The following is a 10,040-nucleotide window of genomic DNA, read 5'->3' on the forward strand; positions in this document are numbered from 1 at the left end:
CAAACTTTATTTTCACAAGAACTGTGTGAGATAGGCAGTATTATTGTTATTCTTTTTTTAGGCAATTGGGGTTAAGTGACTTGCCCAGGGTCACACAGCTACTAAGTGTCAAATGTTTGGTCTGAGGCTGGATTTGAACTCAGGTCCTCCTGACTTCAGGGTCGGTGCTCTATCCACTGCGCCTCCTAGCTGCTCCTTGACAGGCAATATTATTATCCTCATTTTATAGATGAAGAAACTGAGGCTTAGAAAAAATGAAGTGATTTGTTCAAAGTAGCATGAAGTTAAATCTGGGTTTTCAAATGAAAGGTTACCCTTTTCAGTATATAACATTGCCTGTCTTCTCACTATTTCCTTATTTATATAGTATTATTATTGATCAAAGGTAGAGTCTTGGAAGGGACCCCTAACTCCATCTTATCCATTTAGTTTAATTTTATAAAATTCATTTCATTTCATTTTCAGCCCCAAATTTCCTCCCTCTCCTTCCCCCCTCATTGAGAAGGCAAGAAAAACAAAAGCCATCACAAAAATATAGTCATGTAAAACAACCTCCCACATTTGCCTAATCCAAAAGGAAAAAAAAAGGAATAGAAGAGAATATGTTTCAGCCTGCCCTTGAGTCTATCAGTTCTATATCTGGAGGTGGATAACATGTTTCATCATGAGTCTTTTAGAAATGTGGTGGATCATTATGTTGAAGAGAGTTCTTGAGTCTTTCAAGGTTGATTATCTTAACAATGCAAAACAAACATTTATTAACTGCCTGTTATGCACCAGGTACTGTGCTAAGCAATGACAGATATTATCTTCTTTGATCCACAAAACAGCCCTAGGAGGTAGGTGCAGTTATGGTTCCCATTTTATAGTTGGGGAAACCAAGACAGACATAGGAGTTGCTCCCTCATTGATAGCTGAGAAGGCTAGGCTGGAATGGCTTGCCCAGGGTCACACAGCTAGTAAGTATCTGAGACAGGATTGGAATCAGATTTTCTTGACTCCAGGTCTGGAGCTCTGTCCACTGTACCACCTAGATCCCGCAACACCTCAATGTAACCTCTCTGAGCACCAAGTCACTTTTTAATGCTTATCTGCCAGTTGTCATGTGACTCGCATAGGGTCACGCAGCCAGTAGGTGTCTGAGGACAGATCTGAACAACTCGGGTCTTGCTGTCTCCAGCGCTCTATCCACTGTACCACCTAGCTGTCTCTACCCTGGGCTCAGGGTCCTGGGCTATCTCTATTAGGCTCTGAGGGGAGATGATGGTCAAGGTGATAGCCATGCTCTGACCTGCCTGGCACACGCTGCTGCCTGTCTCTCCCTCAGGGTGCCTTCCTGCTCCGTGGGTGGCAGCTGGCTGCCAGTTGGTAGGGACGGCTGGGCCTTTGTCCATAGAGTTGCTTCCCCCTTGACAGCTCAGAGGGCTAGGCTGAATGACCACTTGTGGATGTTGTAAACCATTGGTGGCAAACTCAAACAGAAACGGGGTCACTGAGCCATACACAGTGCATGTATACACATACATAATGTCAGCCATACAGCTGACCCAGATGGCCTCTCAGTTTGGAGATTTTGTGATTGTGTGATTCTGATGATCAACCTATCACAAATTGGTTTTGCTCAACTCTCCTTATTTGTTACAAGGGAGGGCTTTTATTTGGGGAGGAGGAGTGATAGAGATTAAAAAAAAAGAAAAGAACAAAACTCATATCAATGAAATATATATATATATATATACATATATATATATATATATATACATATATATATATATACATATATATATATATATACATATACACATATACACACACACACACACACGTGTGTGTGTGTGTGTGTATGGTCTGCAGGATACACAGACTAGAATATATTCACAGTTCTACAAATAATCTTCTTTTACCATGCTTAGTATCTGGAAATGTTCGTGTTGATGATTTTCAAGTTCACAATGAAAATATTTATTTAAACAGTAACAACAAAACTTGTTCTCTCCAAAACAACAACAAAAAGTTTGTTACAAAAATCTTTGCAGATCTCTTCCATCTCTTGTCTTGCTGTTGCCCTCCTTCCAGGGTTACCCCTAAATTCCTTCTGGATGAATTTACTTCGCTATGTCTCTCATTAAGATTTTTAAAAACCAGTTTTCCCCTTCTACTGCTTTTTTGCTATCATGTAAAATTATATTGCTCATAATCCTTCACATTCCTTCTCCATGAGATTTTAAAAATCACCTTTTCTTTTGAACCACTCTTGCACTTGCTACATGGATTTTTCCACATGGCAAACAAGTCAAACGTTTGCTAACTTTAAGGTGGCTTTTAGGCTCTTTTATTCTCCTTGTTACGGCAATTCATTCAGTTAGAATTAAGTATAAGGGATAATGTCTTTTTCTCCATTCATTCCCTCTTTTTCAGCATCAGTACCTTTAAATGACATATGAATGACCTAAGCAATGGGTCAGATCAGAATTGTATGAATCGCATGTTCTTCTGGGATAGGCCTGACTTAGGCCAGTCTGGTAGTTCAGGGTCAGAATTAGAACAAAATGAGAAACTCATAGATAACCAAAACTTAGCAAAAAGGAATTCGTCTAAAAATAGCTTGTAAATTATACTCAGCAAGGACACAGCACTGGTTCGGGTCAACACTTGTGGTGTGTTGTATAAAAAGTACAGGACATTCCCTTTTGGTGATTGGATGGGACATGACTTTTTTTCCCCTTTTTTAAAAATTCATTTTATATTTATTTTTACATATTTTTTAACATTCTTTTTTAAAAATTTTCAGTCCTGAATTCTCTCCCCCCAGTCCCAGTCCCCCTCCCCCACCCACTGAGAAAGCAAGCAATATTATGTCAATTATATATTTGAAATAATGTAAAACATATTTCCGTATTAGCCATGTTGCAAAAAAAAAAAAGCAAGAAAAATAAACTGGAAAAAAAAACCATGCTTCAGTCTGTACTCAAAATTCATCAGTTCTCACTCTGGTGGGGGATAGCAATTTTCATCATTGGTCCTTTGCAATTGTCTTGGATCATTGCCTTGATCAGACGAGCTAAGTCTTTCACAGTTGATCATCATTCTGATATTGCTGTTACTGTGTACAGTTGAAAATAGTAACAGATATGTGGGTGACATTATTTGATCTACAGAAGGTATATTTGCTTTATTATACTGAGGCACACTAGATGTTTTGTTGAAGCTTAATGAAGATAAAAATGACAATATTTGGCAGTGATATGGATTCCTGAACTTCTTGCAATAACAACTATATAGCTCCTCAGGGTTCCATAGTCTGTAGGTTGGGAACCACACTGTAAGGATATCAGAAATTGCACCCACTAACTTGAGGTCTATGAACTTGGTTTTTAAGAACTATTTTGATAACTATTTCAATCATAATTGGTTTCCTTTGTAATCCTACTTATTTTGTTTTATGCATTTAAGGTGATCCTGAGGAGAGGCATAGGGGCTTCACCAGACTGCTGGCCAAGAGGGCCAGGACACAACAAAGGTGCCAAACTGCAAAGCGATGTCTAGCGATTTTGGCTCACGGGGCAAATTGTTGGGAGAGGGAGGGAGAAGTCATGGTTGAGGAGGGGAAGGAAGTTTGCCCCTACATGACCACTGCCACCGCCACTGGGGGTGGATCTGGGCAGAAGAGCTCATGTGGGTGCAGCTGCTGGATTGGGGAAATCAGCCTCTGGGACAGTATTATTAGTACACGCTGGGGCAGGGCCAGTGGCCCTGGTGGTTATGGCTCTGCATTAGAGATACCTTGGAGTTTGAATGAGCAGATGGCCTTTTAAAACTGCAGCCAGATGGGGAATTGGGGTTGGGGGAGGAGCCAGAAGTCCAAAGTTTCCTTTGACTCCAGGCGTGCTGCTGGAGGAGACAGGTCTGAGCTGTGAGGCACTGTGGTGGGGCATGGGTTGGGGAGCTAGGTTGGGTGGACAGTGGGCTCCAAGAGAGGAAAGGAGAAAGTATACCTCAAACAGACTTTGTCTCCTCTGTAATTTTGCCAAGGATGAAACTGATTTCCATTACTTTTTCCAGAGGCCCAAATCATTTTCAGGAGAGAGCCAGGAAGCCTGGAGGCCAAACTCTCTCCTGTAGTTAATAGGCCTTTCTTTTGTCTGCCCTGCAGAGCCTGGGATGGCTGAGGGGCCTGGTGTGAGTCTATCTTCTGGCTTTCCTGCCTGTTTTGGCATCTGGCTCCCCATGGCTGGGATTCAAACTCACTCTGCAGCCTGGCCAGCAGACCTCTCTACCCCTCCTCCTGCCAGGCCTTGTGCCAGCCTCTACCCTGTGGCAGTGAGGAAAGCTTTACAGCAGCTGGTTTGCACAGATATAGTTTGTGTTGTGAATGACTGAGAACATTCATGATGCCTAGTATACTCTTAGAGGTAGCTAGATGGCTCAGTGGCTAGAGCTCTAGGCCTGGAATCAGGAAGACCTGAATTCAAATCTGGCCTCAGACACTTTCTAGCTTGTGACCCTGGGCAAGTCATTTTATCTTTCTTTGCCTTAATCCGCTAGAGAAGGAAATGGCGAACCACTCCAGTATCTTTGCCAAGAAAACCCCATGGACAGTAACCACTGAACAACAACAGCTGTACTTTTAGCAGGAGGGGTGGTGACCGCGTGAATTCTCAGGGTGGCAAGGATGGTGGTGCATGGTATAGAATGACCCTTGGGAAAATGGGCAGAGGAGCTATTGGGTCATAACCATTGCTGTAGACGGTCTGATCTCAGAATGGGGTTCTCCTCCCCACTGAGTGTTCCAGGTCCCTGGGATGGCATATCTCTACCTGTTAGGCCTGCCTCTGTTCTCATGGGAGAAGCTCTTCCCTTTATCAGGGCCTATCATAAATGGGAACAGAGAGCAATTACAAAGTAATAACTCACTGTCCCTACCTCCCCCCATCCCCAAGCCCCAAGGGAAACCCAGTGTACACGCTGCCCTCAGAAAACAAGTAGGAGATGTGAAAGGCTTTGAAATATTTCAGAAGGAGGCACAAAGAGCACAAAGGCTTTGGGATCGAAGGCCCTGGGTTCAAACTCTGTCTCTGCTGCTTATTACCTATGTGATGTGGGGGTAAGTTACATAAGCCCTGAGGACCTCGGTTTCTTCACTTGTACAATATGGGAGGGGTAGACTAGATGACCTCAAAGGGTCTTTCCAGCTCAAAATCTATCACGCTCTCACTTGATGGCAGTTCTAGACCTATGATCCTAAGTCATTTAATTTCCCTGGGCCTTTGTTTCCTCACCCGTAAAATGGCAAAGTTGGACTATGTACTCTCAAAATCTGTGATCCTAAGACTGTTTGGAGCCTGTCAAATAAAGGTCCTAAAACTATTAACATCTGGCACCTAAAATGTTGGGCATCTTAGTCCTTTGTTCCAAATTTTAGGTGTAAAGGAAACTTCTATCACATTATTCTGAAATATAGTTGCAGTCCTGCCGTGCCCCACTCCAGATGACGACAATAACAAGAATTTATGACTGTGAAAACTGGTAGTGGTGGAATGTGATAAGATGGTCAGAGCCAATTAAAAACCCTCATTGGTGTCCAAACAACAGCCCCCTGCAGCCATCCATAATGAACCAAAAGTAAGAGAGGTAGGGAAGGGAACAAGCATTTCTTAAATGCCTACTGTGTGCTAAGCACTTTACAAATATCATCATTTAATCCTTACAAGAACCCTAGGAGGTAGGTGCTATTACTGTCCCTATTTTACAGTTGAGGAAACAGAGGCAGGTAGGCATAACGGGTCACAGAACTAATAAGTGAGGCTGGGTTTGAGCTCAAGTCTTCTTGACTCCAGGCCCAGCACAACCTAGCCATGCCTCAAGTAATACTGATGTTTCTCCTAGTATGCAGTGGGTGCTTAATAAATGCTGACTACAGGAAAAAGATGACTTCCAGCTCTATGTTTTGGGTATGTCAGTCACAGGAAATGAGTGAACGTCAGAGAAATTGCACTAATGTTCTGCAAGTGGAGTAATACTAAATGCTAACTGGAAAAGGAGAAAGAGAAAAAGAGAGAGAGAAAAGGAAAGAAGGAAGGAGGAAGGAAGGAAGGAAGGAAGGAAGGAAGGAAGGAAGGAAGGAAGGAAGGAAGGAAGGAAGGAAGGAAGGAAGGAAGGAAGGAAGGAAGGAAGGAAGGAAGGAAGAGAAGGAAGGAAGGAAGGAAGGAAGGAAGGAAGGAAGGAAGGAAGGAACACAAGGAGGGAGAAAAGTATTATCTGCTGAACACTCACTGCCTACAGAGTGAATTTATAAGCCTTTGGAGAGAAATGTAGAGATGTTAATCTTCCAAGCAAAGGGAGGCCCCTCCCCTCCCTGAGCTAATACAGATTACATTTATGCAGACACACATCCAACAGAGAGAAGCACCATCAGCAGGGCCACCCCCCACGCCTTCCTCTGGATCGCTGCATTGGGCATGTGGGAGGGAGAGCTAGGTAGGAAATGTGCTGTGAAATTGAGCTTCGGCTCAGAAGCTAATTGGGAAGGCCTTGGAGCATCACTTCAATAACTAGGCTGTCACATTCTCCTCAAGGTCTTCCCGAAGGCTCCTGAACTTTGCCAGCTCTCTTCGGAAAAGTTATTGGGGAACCTTGCTCAGGGCCCAGAGTTGTTTTTCATTCCAAATCCAGTTTTTAGTGCAGTGAAAAGCCTTTCTTATTCCCTCCACTTCACAAGCACCAGAGTGCTATCTAGATGTACATCTTCTATGTTAAATGAGTTTCTTCAGATTGTATCACTTTACAGAAAATCCTGAATTTGGAGTCAGAAGACTTGGGTTCAAATCTCAGCTCTGCTATTTGCTGCCTGGCTAACCTTGACTGAGTGACTTAGCCTTTCTGGATATCAATTTCCTCATTTAGAACATGAGAGGTTGGACCAGATCGTTTCTAGGGCTCCTGTGAGCTCTAAACTCTGCAATTCCATTATCTAGTCCTGTCACTTTACAGATGAGGCACAGAGAGGCTAAGCAGTTTTCGAAGGTCACACATCTAGTGTGACTTGGGATTCAAATTTCAAGTGTCCTGGTCCAGTTCTTGTTGTTCCACTGCTTGCCGCTAGGTGGCACAGGGCCTGCTGTTAGGAAGACCTGGGTTTCATTCCAGCCTCACCGTGTGACCCTGAGCAAGTCACTTCACCTCAGGCCACCTCAGTCTTTGCTTCTGTAAAATGGAGATAATAAGAGCACCTACCTCACAGAGCTGTTTTGAGGCTCAAACGAGATATTTGTAAAGCATTTAGTCCAATATAGTCATATTGGGTGCTTAATAAATGGCCTTTTTCTTCTTTTTCCCTCCCTCTCTCCCCTCATTGGTGGCTTATGCTCACCTCTCCCTCCCCCAAAAAAATTCCTCAAGTTTTAGGTGCTTCTTCTATGTGATAGATAGCCCTGAACGAAAAGGGGGAGGCTTGTGATGGCTCTCTTGAGCTCCATGAGTAGGATACCAGATTTGACTTTGCAGTCCCAGATAAGCAGCTGCTGAGCTCAGGCTGCAAAACATGTCATAGAGCTTCATCTGTATACAGCCATCTACCCTGCATCACACATTTCAATGAATTTTTACCAAAGGAGTTAGCTGCTTTCCCCCCGCATATGTTGTTTTCATAATCTATTTTTGTTATTTTTACCCCACTGGAAGAGACGTCTCTTGGTCTGTTTTATGAATTTCTAAGCTTTTGATTTCTCTAGTGCTAACTATCATAGTGTCTGAAAATCACATGGCATCAGCAAGCTAATAAACCAATATGCTTATAACATTTTAGAAGAATAGAATGCTTTATTGCTTTGACTTTAATCTCTAACCCAAGAGCATTCAAATCTCAGCTGCCTGGGCTGGAATTGCTTATGTCAAATTTGGAGAAATGTAATTTATTTTTTAAAACTTCCAACCTCACTTGGTATCTAGGGACTGTCAACTCAACAAGTTAATAGTTTTCTTCATTTAGAAAAAAAAACCTGAAAGATTTGCAAGTCCTATTATCCAAAATAACTTTTTCCATACTTTCATGACAAATAGTAAGCTAAAGTTCAATGCACAGTGCCTGGGACAAGGCCTTTTTCTGAAATGAAAATTTTAAACCCTATGATTTCACGAAGAAAGGCTTTTGATATTTTGCTTCATGATTATATGTTCATATGCTTTAAAAAACCCATTGCTGTGTGGTATACTGATCATTTTTATACTGAGAGTGTCCCTGGAGGTGGTATGAGAGGCCAGTTATTTATTAGATTCAGAGACTTTTGGAAGCTGCCAGGGACCTTTCACTAAACTATAACTAGTACTAGGCAAAGAGAGCTTTACCCCAAGGTACTGACTTCTGGGAGCATGAACTGCCTTTCTGTGGGAATCCTCATCTGGCCCATACCAGCATTTAGCTCTCCTTAGACGTTCACTCCCAGAGTCCTGTTGGTGGGCTACTTTTCTGCTGGGGCTTACCTTCCCCTCCCAGCCTCCACAGAGGTGAGGATAAGACTCTTTGAAAGACAGGCTGAACTCATTGCCTCCTAGAGCTACTGTCCTTGCACCTGGGCTGTCAAGGTGCCAGCTTCTCCACACGTCAATTTCTTCCTACTTTCTTTCTCTCTCTTTAGGGATCTCTCCTGAAAGAGAATCTGAAACTGTTTGTCTTCTTTCTCAAAGATGGAAGCCAGAGGACAAAAGTCTCTCCTCTCCTAAATTCTTGCCAACTCTGCCCTTCATGTGGGCATGGGGCATTGAGTAATTCAGTCTCCACTAATGAGAAGAATTTTATGGAAGTGGGTTTGAGCCCTAGGTTCCATATGTGTGTGTATGTACGTATGTGTGTATGTATGTATATTGATTTATATATGTTTGGGTATGGGTATGTGTGTGTATATGTATGTGTGTAGATGGATGGATGAATGGATAGACAGACAGACAGACAGACAGATAGATAGATAGATAGATAGATAGATAGATAGATAGATAGATAGATAGATACATTGTAGGATTATGAGAGGAAGAACAGGTAGGATGCTATGGACTAGAATTCAAGGAGAGAAGTCAGGCTAGGAAGGATGGGAAGCTCTCAGAAATTAAATTCTAAAGAGAGAAAGAGAAATAATCCTGTTTTTAAAATTTTATTAATTTATTTTGATTTATCAACAATCACTTCCATATGCTTTTGAGTTGAAAATTTTTCTCCCCCTTTGACCCCCCCCACCCTCCCCAAGACGGCGCACAATCTGATATAGGCTTTAAATTTACATACCCATGAAACATATTTTCACATTAGTGAAGTTGTAAGTAAAAATTAAAACCAATAGGAGGAACCATCGGAAAGATGAAACAAAACTCAACAGAAGGTAAAAATAAGTGATAGCGATTCAACTTCCATAGTTCTTTCTTTAGATGTGGACAGCATTTTCCATCCCGAGGCCTCTGGAGATGTCTTAGATCCTTGTAATGCTGAGAAGGGTTCAGTTTAACAATATTAGTCATTGCATAACGTGGCTGTTATTGTGTACAGAGTCCTCTTGGTTCTGTTCATTTCACTCAGCATCAGACCATATAGGTCTTTCCAGGTTTCTCGGAAGTCAGCCTGTTCATCATTTCTTATAGCACAATAGTATTCCATTACATTCATATACCACAACTTGCTCAGCCATTCCCCAATTGATGGGCATCCTCTCAATTTCCAATTCTTTGCCACCACAAAAAGAGCTGCTATGAATATTTTTGTACATGTGGGTCCTTTTCCCATTTGTTTGATCTCTTTGGGATATAGCCCTAGAAGTGCTATTGCTGGATCAAAGGGTATGCACATTTTTGTAGCCCTTTGGGCATAGTTCCAAATTGTTCTCCAAAATGGTTGGATCATTTCACAACTCCACCAACAATGTATTAGTGTTCCAATTTTCCCACATCTTCTCCAACATTTATCATTTTCCTGTTTTGTCATGTTGGCCAATCTGATAGGTGTGATGTGGTACCTCAGAGTTGTTTTGATTTGCATTTCTCTAATCAATAATGATTTA

Source organism: Phascolarctos cinereus, unplaced genomic scaffold (assembly GCF_003287225.1).
Source record: "Phascolarctos cinereus isolate Bilbo 61053 unplaced genomic scaffold, phaCin_HiC Scaffold_8;HRSCAF=390, whole genome shotgun sequence".
Classification (NCBI taxonomy): domain Eukaryota; kingdom Metazoa; phylum Chordata; class Mammalia; order Diprotodontia; family Phascolarctidae; genus Phascolarctos; species Phascolarctos cinereus.